Consider the following 11,931-nt stretch of genomic DNA (forward strand, 5'->3'; position numbering starts at 1 on the left):
ATTCGAAAAAGTCGCAAAGTGGAATAGACGTTAATTGCGTAAAAAACGTGGATGACGTCTAGTATAGGCTAGACATCCCCCAAATCGCGAAAATTCTAAAATCTCGATTAGCGAAAAAAAGTCTACGCGGAAACTGATCCACTTAAGGTACGCTTATAACTAATCAACTCATTTTGTTAAACTGTTTTAATTTAAAGGGTAGCATATTCGCGGCTAGTTTAGATATAAACTTATTTCTTTTTTTATGATTTCTTTTGGAAATCTATATATTAATCTATATATTAATACGCTAAAACGTGTGTGTTTACAACGTTTTGTAAAAAGTTTTCGAAAATCTAACAAAGCTCTACAAAGCCTCCTCTTCATGATGGCGTTGAACCATCATATTTTGGCACCTAAAGCAGATTTCCTACCACTAGACTAACTTTGAGACCCCAAGATACTATTTTCCATACAGCAAGTTTGGAGCTTGATGGGTAAAAATCAACTTTTTTTCTCCTTTATTTCTTAATATCAAAATCATATCATCAATCGGCAGCTATCTTTCTTTTGTTAGAGCTTTTTTAGATGTGTAGTGATTCACTGGATTGGGACACGCAGCGTGCGACGCTGCGCATACGGCAAGTTTATACCTAAACTAATTCGTGTTATAACTTGAGTATAATTATAAAAGTGAAAAAAGGTATTGTATAAATTGTTACTTTTCGTTTTGATTGTTATTCTACGCATACATGATACATTTTTTATACAATAAAGATTTTGGTAATTGTTTATAATTATTGTAATTATACTTATCATTTTGTGAAGAATCATTTCTATAAATTGACTTAAAAAGTTTTTTAAATTTTACTAAATATGAAAAATCATTTTTCCAAATTCTGTGTTTAAAAAAAGATTGCTACCTTTTGTCCTCAATGGTAAAGAACTGCTTCAGAATGATTTCTCAGTATTAATTTTTAATTTATTTTTCTGACGTCTTTTACTTCAATCTCTCTTCAATGTAACTTGGATATTGAGACCGTATTCTAATTATTGTTATTGTATCCATTATTTTTAGCTTTATCATACAGAATGAATTAAAAAATAGGTTCATGGTATTATGGACTAAATCTCCTACAACATCAGGATCACAGAGAAATTATACGTGAGACTTTTAATTTTTTTAATTTTTGCAAAATTACACATTTTTTAATAAGAACTTTCAACATTTTTGAAGCATTCGGGATGTTCTTAGCATTTTTATTTTAACCCCGAAAAATCTTGGTCATCAAAGCCTTTTGTTTTTATATCAGAAGCAGCCACTGACCTAAAATTTGCAAATATCTGTTCTGATTTTCCAGCTGGAAGGATTTTCCCGAAATTAAGAACATTCTTCGTTTTCAAGGTGAGAAATTTATACTTCAGAACAGTTATATTTTTCCAGCTAAAAAACTTTCGGAACAGGTACGGAATTACCAGGCGATTGATTTTATGCGAGTTAACTGTTCTTATCTACCAGGGCTGACAAAATCTTATAAGAACAGATCGCTAAATTCCAGCTCGACATTGAAGGACTTTTAAGAACAGAAACTTAATTTCCAGCTAACAGTTTAAATATCTATGCGAACAGATCGACAATTTCCAGATGTTCTACATAGATGGAGAATTTTCAGCTGCCACTCCAGGCAATCACACTCAGAAGGAAAAGAACAGATCTCAAAGAATTTTTGACTTTTTTGAAATTCCTTCAGAACAGATAGGAAATTCTTAGACACCTTATTTTTTGGATATCAAACTATTTTCATAAGAACAGATCATATTTTTCCAGCTAGTTCCAATCTTCAGTAGAACAGACCATATTCTTCCAGCTGGTCCCAATCTTCAGTAGAACAGACCATATTCTTCCAGCTGGTCCCAATCTTCAGTAGAACAGACCATATTCTTCCAGCTGGTCTCAATCTTCAGTAGAACAGGCCACTTTTTTCCAGCTGGAATGTGCCTTCAGAACAGATATTTTGAAGTTCCCCTTTAATGGATGCTTTCGTTATATGGTTTTCGTGTAACAATAATTATACTTATAGTAGGGGGAATTTTGTTCGATTTTTTGGAATCGCTTGACTGTTTTGTTAGAAGCACTTGTTATACATTTTTGGAAAGCTAAGGGGTAGGGGAATCGAAATTACTATGTTTCCAATTTTTTTTCGGACACTTTGGTGTGATTTTCGGACAAATATGACGGTCTCAGGCAAAAATCATAGAGTTAAAAATTAATGAAAATTTTAGCTCGAGAAAACGGAGACCTGTTGCATATTTTTGGAAAGCTCTCAAAAAATTAGGATTAGGATATATTGCAAGTATAGGTGATTTCAGTACCTAACTCGAGATATTGAGCTTCAAAAAGCGCAAAAACTGGACAAAATAGCTGTTTCTGGCTGAAAAACACGGTTTTCAAGGGTTAATATCTCGAGTTAGGTACAGAAATCACCTATACTTGCAATATATCTCTAATCTTAATTTTTTGAGAGCTTTCCAAAAATATACAACAGGTCTCCGTTTTCTCGAGCTAAAATTTTCATTAATTTTTAACTCTATGATTTTTGCCTGAGACCGTCATATTTGTCCGAAAATCACACCAAAGTGTCCGAAAAAAAATTGGAAACATAGTAATTTCGATTCCCCTACCCCTCAGCTTTCCAAAAATGTATAACAAGTGCTTTTAACAAAACAGTCGAGCGATTTTACAAAATGCCCTCTACTATTAACTCATGAATCCTGAGATGAAGCCGGTCCCTGGCAAGTTTAACTCAAAATTAACTCATAAATCCTTCATTCTCAAAAAGGACTTGGTATGCAAGTACACCTTCTTTTAAAGAACAAACTATATAAGAACATAAGGCTTCGATGGTCGAAATTTTAAGAACAAGTTAAGAACAGTTTATGTCTTTGTGGACTCATAAACATCCGTTTTCTTAGGAAAATGGATAAAAATGGTCACAAAATGGTGAAAATATGAACATTTTAAGAACATTTTCAGGCTTGAAAACCAAAAATTAAGAACATCCCAAGACTTCAAAAATTTTAGATGTTCTTATAAAAACAACGTGTATAATCGTATAATGAACATCTTTCTTCTCAAAAAAAAATTTTTCGAATATTTTGATGATGTCAGCAGTTTGAGGAGAAACGAAAATAGCTTATTTTTGCTGACGTCATTAACTTTTTAAAAAGATTTTTCTCGGAAATGAAGAAATATCTCTTGCTCTATCTTCATTCAAATTTCGAGTTAATTTGGAAGAATATTCCTGGAGTAATCAACATTTGAATTTCATACTGACGTCAGCAAAAGCCAAGAAAGGGGTGGAGCAACTGGAAAAATCGTGTCTTTTGATTTATTGATTTTTTGCACAGACCGTAACTTGCATGAGCTCGTTTCGACTTCACCAACTCTTCCAGAGACAAAAAGGGAAGATTAACTCAATGTTCTCTCGTTTAACCGTTTCATTTTTAGGGTATGGATTGATTAGATTTCAAGATTATTAACAACATATAAAATTGAAACTTTCATTTTACAGGTTTGTTGACGGAGATTTTGACAATACCAGTGCACAACAGTTGATATGGAAACAAGCTACCATGTTTGGTGTTACCTATCCTTTAGAAAATATCACATATGTGGTAGCGAAGTTTGATGGCTGTGTTGATCCTTCTACTGCTGCTCAAAACGTTGGACAAAAAGAAGGTAAGTCGATTGACTTTGGGATTTAAGGATACTTTGGGCATTTTGGATATCCAATGAGATACCATGCCTATTTGCCAATTTCCTATTTTCCATTTTTTTCTTTTCTTTTTTGAAACAGTTTATTAATGGTAATTAGATCTTGCATCATTTATCACCATACTAGCCTTTTATAGAGACCTGGAAAACCCGAGCTATGTACACCCCAGTTATGAAAAAGCCAAGTTATAACGTCATAACTCGGTCTTTATAAGGTACACCTTAATTTTCAGAGTTAAAATTAACTCGGTTATTTTAGATATACCTTAAATTTCCGAGTTTCATAAGTCGGTTTTCTTAGATGCACATTATTTTCTCGAATATTTCAGGTACACCTTAAATTTTCGAGTTTCATAACATAATTATTGGACATAACAGTATCAAACGATTTTGAGATTTTGTTTTAGCTGGGTTTTATGGCAAACCAACCCCCACAGCAGTTCTATGATTGTAAAGTTTGGTATAAATGCTGCGAATAAGATTATATTGAAAGTCAGAAGGTTTCACATTGTCAAAAGAGATTTTTCAGTGAATTATTAGCAAAATTAAGCCAAGCTCCCCCGATAATAAGAGTTAAATAGACTAGAGATCTCCGTTTTGTAGATATTGAACCACTTCAACGACAAGAGTAACGTTGAGTAAAGCGTGTATTTCTACTGAGAAATCAGTTAAACTCTACGTCCTTTAATTAAGTACAAAAATCTTAAATTATTGCAATACCTTAGATATATAACAGGGTGCGAGAAACATAAAAAAGTGCACAAGGTGTAAAACTAATCCTGGTTTTTCTTCTGCTTAAATGTTTTAATTTCAGCGAGTGCAGTGTCATTTCAGCTTCAAGCCATTAGTTTGCCAATGATAAAAGCGAAGGATACAAAAAGCAGACTTGTTTGAATAACACATGAACCACAAGTAGTTACGAAGTCATAATCGTTACATAATGGTTTATCACAGCAACAGACCTTAACTTTTTCGTTGCCCCTAGAAAAGGTTAAACCACATTGCCCTTTAACCTCTTCAGTGAGACATGTTTGTACTTGAGTAGAGGGCAAGCCATCAACCGATGCTTCCATATAATACACACATTGAGGTGAACTGGTTGCGAAGTTCGGCATATCTGAGAAAATAAAAATAAATAACAGAACAACAATGAATTTAACGTGGAATCTGTCGCACTTCAAAGAGCTGTGCTCAGTAAAATAACATATAGGATTTTTTTGGCTTGTAATAAGGGAGTTAGTTATACAAACATAGCCATTCTTAGGTATGGAAAGGTTGTGCTGAGCTTGGAAAAAGAAATAAACTGACAAAAACTGTTCCGCTGTTTTTCCAGACACACTGTATACAATTTCTGGTACACAGACCCATTATATACGGCTAATTTCAAGATTAATTGCCGTAGAGGGTCTCCTGTCATTGTCTTTTCTCGTTGAGATTTTTCAAACCGACCGCTGCGATGGAGCTTTGGTGAGAGGGGAAACGATGAGATAAGTGTTACTATTTACAAATCAGACTTCATCGCAGACGGAGATCTCTGCGATGAAGGGAACTATTTTAACAAACACACAATGCGCACAGAGTGTACTACGAAGCGATTAACATGGGATATACAAGGGGGGTCTTACTCATGCAGTCAATTGTTCCAGATGATTCGGTCTGCCCATTGGTCGTAACTTTGTTATAACAGCGAAATGCATTGCAGTTATGATAAACTGCAGTCAAAAACATCAAAACAAGCAAACGATGTGCCATCTTCGTTTCTTTTTGGTTGTTTTATATTAGACCTAACGAAAAAAGGTACAGAAATGTCAAAAGAACATACCTTATCGGTGAAAAATGCCAGAGTTTTATTTAGTCGGGGTTTTTATTCGTCGGGGAAAAAGTTCGTCACTTAGAGACATTTTCGTCACTTTCCCCCGACCAAAATTTCAAATTCGTCACTTTTCCCCGATGAAATTTACAATTTAGTCACTTCCACCCGACTAAATTGTCCAAATGAAATGGTTTCCTTCACTAGCCCAAAAAAAGATCTTGTAATTCGACGTTTAAAGCACTAATTTCAGTAAATAAAGGTGTAAAAAATTTTGATTTTTAATTTTGGCTGGGGTTTGAAAAATTGGGTAATGCTTTTGGTCGGGGATAAAAAAATCGGGTAAAAGTTTTGGTCGGGTAATAAGATATGGGGGAAAGAGTTCGTCGGGGGAAAATTTCGTCACCCCCTAAAAATTTTCGTCACTTTTCCCCGAATTTTTTTCCCCCGATACACGTTTTTTTTTATAAGAACAAACTATATAAGAACATAAGGCTTCGAGGCCCAAAAATTTAAGAACATAATAAGAACATTCTAAGGCTTTGGAGACTTAAAGACATGCATTTTCTTAAGAAATTACATCAAAATGCTCAAAAAATGCTGAAAATAAGAACATTTTAAGAACATTTTTAGGCTTCAAATCCAAAAAACTAAGAACATCCGAAGGCTTCGAAAATCTTTGACGTTCTTATAAAAAAAAAACGTGTAAGGTACATTGGATGTCCTCTGTTGGAAGGACTTTGCTACGTACAGTATTTGGTCTAAATTCTCATAGTTTTTCGAGGAATTTATGAAAATTTCTTAGGGAAAACTTACTTATCCAACATTTACTAATACTCAAAAGGTAACTGATATGTAAACTATTAAACAACAAACATATAAAAATTATTAGGCGAGACCAATCTGATTAGTTGTTTTACGGGCCCGACCGACCGTAAAATTTCAAAAATCAAAATTAAATCAAAATCAAATTCATTTTGGTAGTACATTTTTATTTTCATTACTTTACAGACTGCAAAATTTACAGGCTGCCAAAATTTGGTTGTTTTTCCAAGGTTTTGAGAATTTTTTTAAATTTTTCGTTTTATGTTTCATTTTTCATTTTATCCATTAACTCAAGGATATGTTATAGTGGAGCTGGATAACGCACATTTAAAAAAGCCTTGTTCTATCTCTGTATCTGACATTAAAATTTGATATGAAATTTAACTTTTTTAATTACAAACTCGTGAAATTTGGATTTCCTCTTAGCCAATGATTCTGCTGCTGCATTTATCGTTCACGATTAAAGACTTTTAATTATCAAGAGGATCTGTAAAACATTGGTGAATGACAATTAAAAAAAATGAAAAACATTGTTTTCATTAGTAAAGAAGTTTATTACAGGAAATTTTATTTTACCGAAAATTATAAGAAGTTTCTTCTCTAAGATTATAAATAGTACTTTTTTTCGTCGGTATGTCCATGAGCATATAAACGACTGGACGTCTATCTTTGATTGTCTCTTTGAAGCGAGCTTCGTTGCCGCCTGTATTTCAAAATTGGTATAAAAAATCCGACAATATTCCGTCATAATTTTATTTCTTTGAATTATTTAGTTAAAAGGATTGACAGAGCTTGAACATTACTCCTAATGCATAAAAATATTATTTTCGAATTTTTTCACAAGCTTGCAATATACTTTATCAACATTTTCAACTCTAAAATGCAGAATTTCAACTGCGTGTATACTTTTGAATCCCTTTTGTCACACACCAATAATTTTTAGTATGACTTGAAAAAAATAGCTTGCCAAAGTTGAGAGCCTGTTTCATAAGAATATGGAAATTATAATGTGACACTCTCTAAAATTATTAGACACTTTTAAGTCAAAATTTAGAAATATTAGTCGGAGTTTTGACAAGCTGACGATGATTTTGCCTCTGTTATCTTTGTTATGATATAGATAAAAGACTTGAGAAGAGTAGAACAACAGAGACTTTCGTCGAAGTTTTGACGTTGAATCAGAATTTATTGTATTGATGATTTTAACGAGGCGGCAACGAAGCTAGCAGTGTTATCTTCAAAAAGACAAAGGAGATGGATGTCCAGTCGTTTATATGCTCATGGTATGTCTGATTATGGAAAAAATTTCAAGTCAATTGAAACAATATTTGTCAAAATATTTACATCTGAAATTTTTAAAGAGAAATCATGAAAGCTTCTCAAATTCATAACACACGCTGATAAAAAAAAAGATTTCATTTACAAGGAAGCTTTTGGGGTATCTTCTACAAATATTATTTTGATGAAAAGCGGGAACATCATAGCAAAATATGTGCAAACGTACTGCATGAATACTTTGTCTGCTTCATTTTTCTTATAAAAACAGAACACTCAAGGGGAGAGATGGATTTCTATTATCAACAGTTTACAATAGAAAAGACAAAAAAGCAACCCGCTAAGGAATTCTCGTCCTTCATCCAGCTCCGCTATAACATATCCCTGATTAATTCGACCTTTTTGTGTCTTTTTATTTCCTTCTGTGCATTTTGGTCAAGATATAGTAGTTTTTGCTGCCTTTTTAGTCTTAGAAAAATAAATCCAAACTAAGCGACTGGTGAAATAATTTGCAAAGAAGCGAAGCCACGATTAAACAACATAAAATTATAAATGTATAATTTAAAATAAAAATTAGTTTGAAAATTTCCAAAAAATGAAGATGAAAAGGAAGATGAAAAAAAAAACTTCTTGAAGAGTTGAGTTGTAAGGAATGAAATTCCAATCTTTGAGCGTCATCACTGTGAACAAATTTTTCAAAAATATTCATTCAGTTTACCTATTTAATTTACTCAGAAGGGGCAATTATCTTGTGACAGTACTTGCTAACACTTTTTCACTGAGGAATTTTCATACGCGAGTTACGAGTTACGAGTTGCATTGAGAACCACGAGCTGCGAGTTACTTTTATGCGAGTTACGACTTACGAGTTGCATTTTAGCATAATAAAATGGCTAGGTCTCTACAAGTGATTGTCAGAGCTAATTGAATCGATACTAGCAGTACACGTTTTTTTTTTATTAGAACCTAGTTTATAAGAACATATAGGCTGAAATTCGTCGAAAAATTAAGAACATCTTAAGAACATGCCCAGCCTCAGTTTGGAAAAAATGACAAGAAACTACAACTTTTTCCTTTTTTTAAGCAGTTTTAACCGAATTTAGGTGGATCTTCAAAAGTCGAGAGTCAAATATTGTCCAAATTTTGCCAAATTTAAGTGCTCTTTATTTTGTATCATATTGTCGATTTAGAGTAGTCTGAAAAATTAAGAACGCATTTAAGAACATTTTAGGCTGAAAATTGCTAAAAAAATAAGCACATCCAGGCTCAGCCAAATTTCAGGTGTTCTAATAAAAAAAAAAACGTGTAACACGAATCCAAAAAACATATGTAGATATATTTAGCCATAACAAAAGAGTGAATGGTTTTTAAGACGTTAAAAATTAGTTCGAACCAAATTTGTAAAAGCCACTTTGTGATCGAGATCTAACATCGTAATTTCTACTTTCATAGCGAATTTAACTCCTCATTCAAATAATTAATTTTCAAGTGCTTTTTCATAGCCAAATTCAATACGTTCGTAAACTATGCCAGCATGCCTTTTATTTAACTTATAATTTATTTATTATTTTAGATTTATAACAGGACCAAAGGTAATATCAGATACTTGTAACTGTTTGCGTAATCCTGTATAAATATTCAATAAAAACTAAAAAAAAAAAAACTAAAAAACTAAATCAAACAGAGCCACTCATAATTATGACTCTGTAGAATTTATTCTTAAAATCCAGCGTTAATACCTCTGAAGGTTTTTTGCATCTATCCAAGTAATATATTAAGTAATATTATTTTGTCTAGGGCTCCGCCTTTTATACTCAACCAAAAAATTCTTTAGTGCTTATTTGGCATTTTTTGAAGAGGGTCGTTACATGATTAAATTAAGAAATGATTAGCACAGAAATTTATGACCAGTTAATGGCTGAATAGGTTTCCATCACGTGTATATCGTTAATTTAAAATCATTGCAATAACTCGTCTCCAAAGAATTATAAATCACCTACACGCTTTTTGGACCTACCCCGGTGGAGGTCCTATAAATTAACCACTGTCCGTTCGTCCGTCCGTTCGTTACCAACTTTTCTCGAGATTGGCTCATTAGTTTTTTCTGATTTTTTGCACAAAGATTTGTAACTATAAACCCTCGAATGTGACGGAGCCCGATTTTCGAAAGAAAATGATTTTTGCGCAAATTTGGGCCAAAAAACGGCTAAAAAACGGGTTTTTTGGACTTTGTGAAGTATTGGATCTATCTATAAGAATCACTCAATGAATATTGCGTAGCAAACATCCAAAGAGTGCACAATACAGTTGTAGTGCTTCATAAATATGTATTTTCCAAAAATCAAGATGTTAAAAACATAACTAAAAGTTTCATGTACTTACGTACAATCATCAGATGTGACTAAAAACAGTGTTGAAAAGAAATTTATGTACAGGGTGTCCCTAATTAAAGTATCGAGTTTGAACATGCGATTGAGTTGAAAAGTTTTATGTGCGTGTTCACAAAATTGTATTTTTTAAGTTCTCCCTCTTTTTTCTTTGTCATTACGATTAATTTATACGTTGTAACTACCTTTTGTAATAAGCCTGTGTGATGGAGAACGTTCTTATATTTTAGCGATAACACACACAAACCCCGGGGGGGGTACTACCCTTGTCGACCGACGGGGGTGCTCCGCTGACGTTCGAAAAATGGACCCTACGTGGGACTCGAAATTTGCGAAAAAAGTGACCCTGAATGGGACTGAAATTCCAAAATTTTCTCAAATTTTCTACTTTTTCCCCAAATTTTCCAAAAATAGGCACCCTACGGGGGACTGATTTTTCTATTTTGGTGTTTTTGCGACCCTACCTGGGACTCGTGGAGGTCAAAAAAGGTACCCTGACCAGCGGAGCATCCCCGTAACCCATCTTGCCCTAGTACCCCCCCCCCCCGGGACACAAAACTTTTCTACTCAATCGCATGTTCAAACTCGATACTTTAATTAGGGACACCCTGTACAAGAAAAAATTCTGATTCATTAAAAAGTGATTAAAACATGTGATGGATGATTATTAAAAGATCGTTAAAAGATAAAAAAGACAAAGGTAGTAAAACTGTAAAATTCTCAAGGGTCTGGTGGGACCTCTTTGAAGTTTTTTAATAAATACTTGGCTGCATGACGACACGTGGAAATTAATTCAGATCGTTTATTTAATAGTTTTTCCTTTGACGAAATAATGTGGTACTTTTCCGTAAGGCATAGATCACATGATTTGCTTCCCTTTTTGTAGGGTTGGGCGTGGTCGATAACTTTCCATTTCAGAATTGGCTCGATGTTCTTATTCTGTAGAGACCATACATATTTTGAGAGCTCCGTGGAATTTGACTTGTCTTCGTGACGAAAAGTGTGTTTGTGTTAGTACCATCTTGTTTTGAACGTGTTTTCGGTCAAACCGATATACTGAACCCCTTCGTCATTTTCTGATTTTGTGACCGTACATTGGTAAATCAATTTGCTCTTTTGACAGTGTCCGTCAAGTGGGCATGATGCTTTTTTGCGACAATTACACATTTTTTCTTGAAGAGGTTGTGGTTTTACTGACGGTTATGATTCTTGCGACGTTAGGTAGACAACTATAACTCACTTTCACATTATTGCGATTGAACAATTTATGTAGTCGATGGTGTTTCTATAAGAATCACTATTAATAAGCATACATCATCAATGTTCTTACCCAAATTACTCAATGTTTTGATGAGATAGATGTTTTTTTTTGCTCACAAAGTCTTGAATATGAAAGATTATTTCAAGAGCATGAAATTTTGGTTTCTAATCGTTTTTTATAAGGAACAAACGACTAATTTTAATAGATCGTCACTATTTGTGTTCTGAGTGATTGTTTAACGGTCATGCTCATGTAGATATCAATTATATATGTGTTAAATGCATAACCAGGTAGGTCCATTAAAGTATCACTTGTTTTTATAAGAATAGTGTACTTTGGATAATGGTCAAGTATTCTTAAGAAATTGCCAAAATTGAGGAAAATTGAGTGAAACGTATTCTTACTTTTTTAGACTTGACTTTTTAACAAACATGAGAAATGATCAATTTGAGAGTTTTGGACTTTTGAGTGAACATTTGGGTTAAAATTACATTTCTTCCTCAAAGCTTCAATTTATCTATAACAAAGGAAGCAGTTTTTTCTGTTAACCAAATACAAAAATGACTGTATTCTTATCAAATTCTGTGAAATTCACCCTAGAGGGTATTCTTAGGTATTC

At 33.3% G+C, this 11,931-nt stretch overlaps 2 long non-coding RNA genes across 2 annotated transcripts; one reads left to right on the forward strand and one right to left on the reverse strand.

Moving 5' to 3' along the window:
- The first annotated feature begins 1,061 nt into the window (after nt 1-1,061).
- On the forward strand, nt 1,062-5,204 carry LOC136798041 (uncharacterized). Its single transcript, XR_010845336.1, has 3 exons — nt 1,062-1,144; nt 3,552-3,718; nt 5,189-5,204. It is a non-coding gene; the product is annotated as an uncharacterized lncRNA (long non-coding RNA).
- On the reverse strand, nt 4,389-5,594 carry LOC136798039 (uncharacterized). The gene is made up of 2 exons (XR_010845335.1): nt 5,380-5,594; nt 4,389-4,871 (listed from the first exon to the last, which is right to left on the reverse strand). It is a non-coding gene; the product is annotated as an uncharacterized lncRNA (long non-coding RNA).
- Between the last annotated feature and the right edge of the window lie 6,337 nt (nt 5,595-11,931).

The sequence above is a fragment of the Clytia hemisphaerica genome, unplaced genomic scaffold (genome assembly GCF_902728285.1).
Source record: "Clytia hemisphaerica strain Z4C2 unplaced genomic scaffold, Clytia hemisphaerica genome assembly, whole genome shotgun sequence".
Taxonomy (NCBI): Eukaryota; Metazoa; Cnidaria; class Hydrozoa; order Leptothecata; family Clytiidae; genus Clytia; species Clytia hemisphaerica.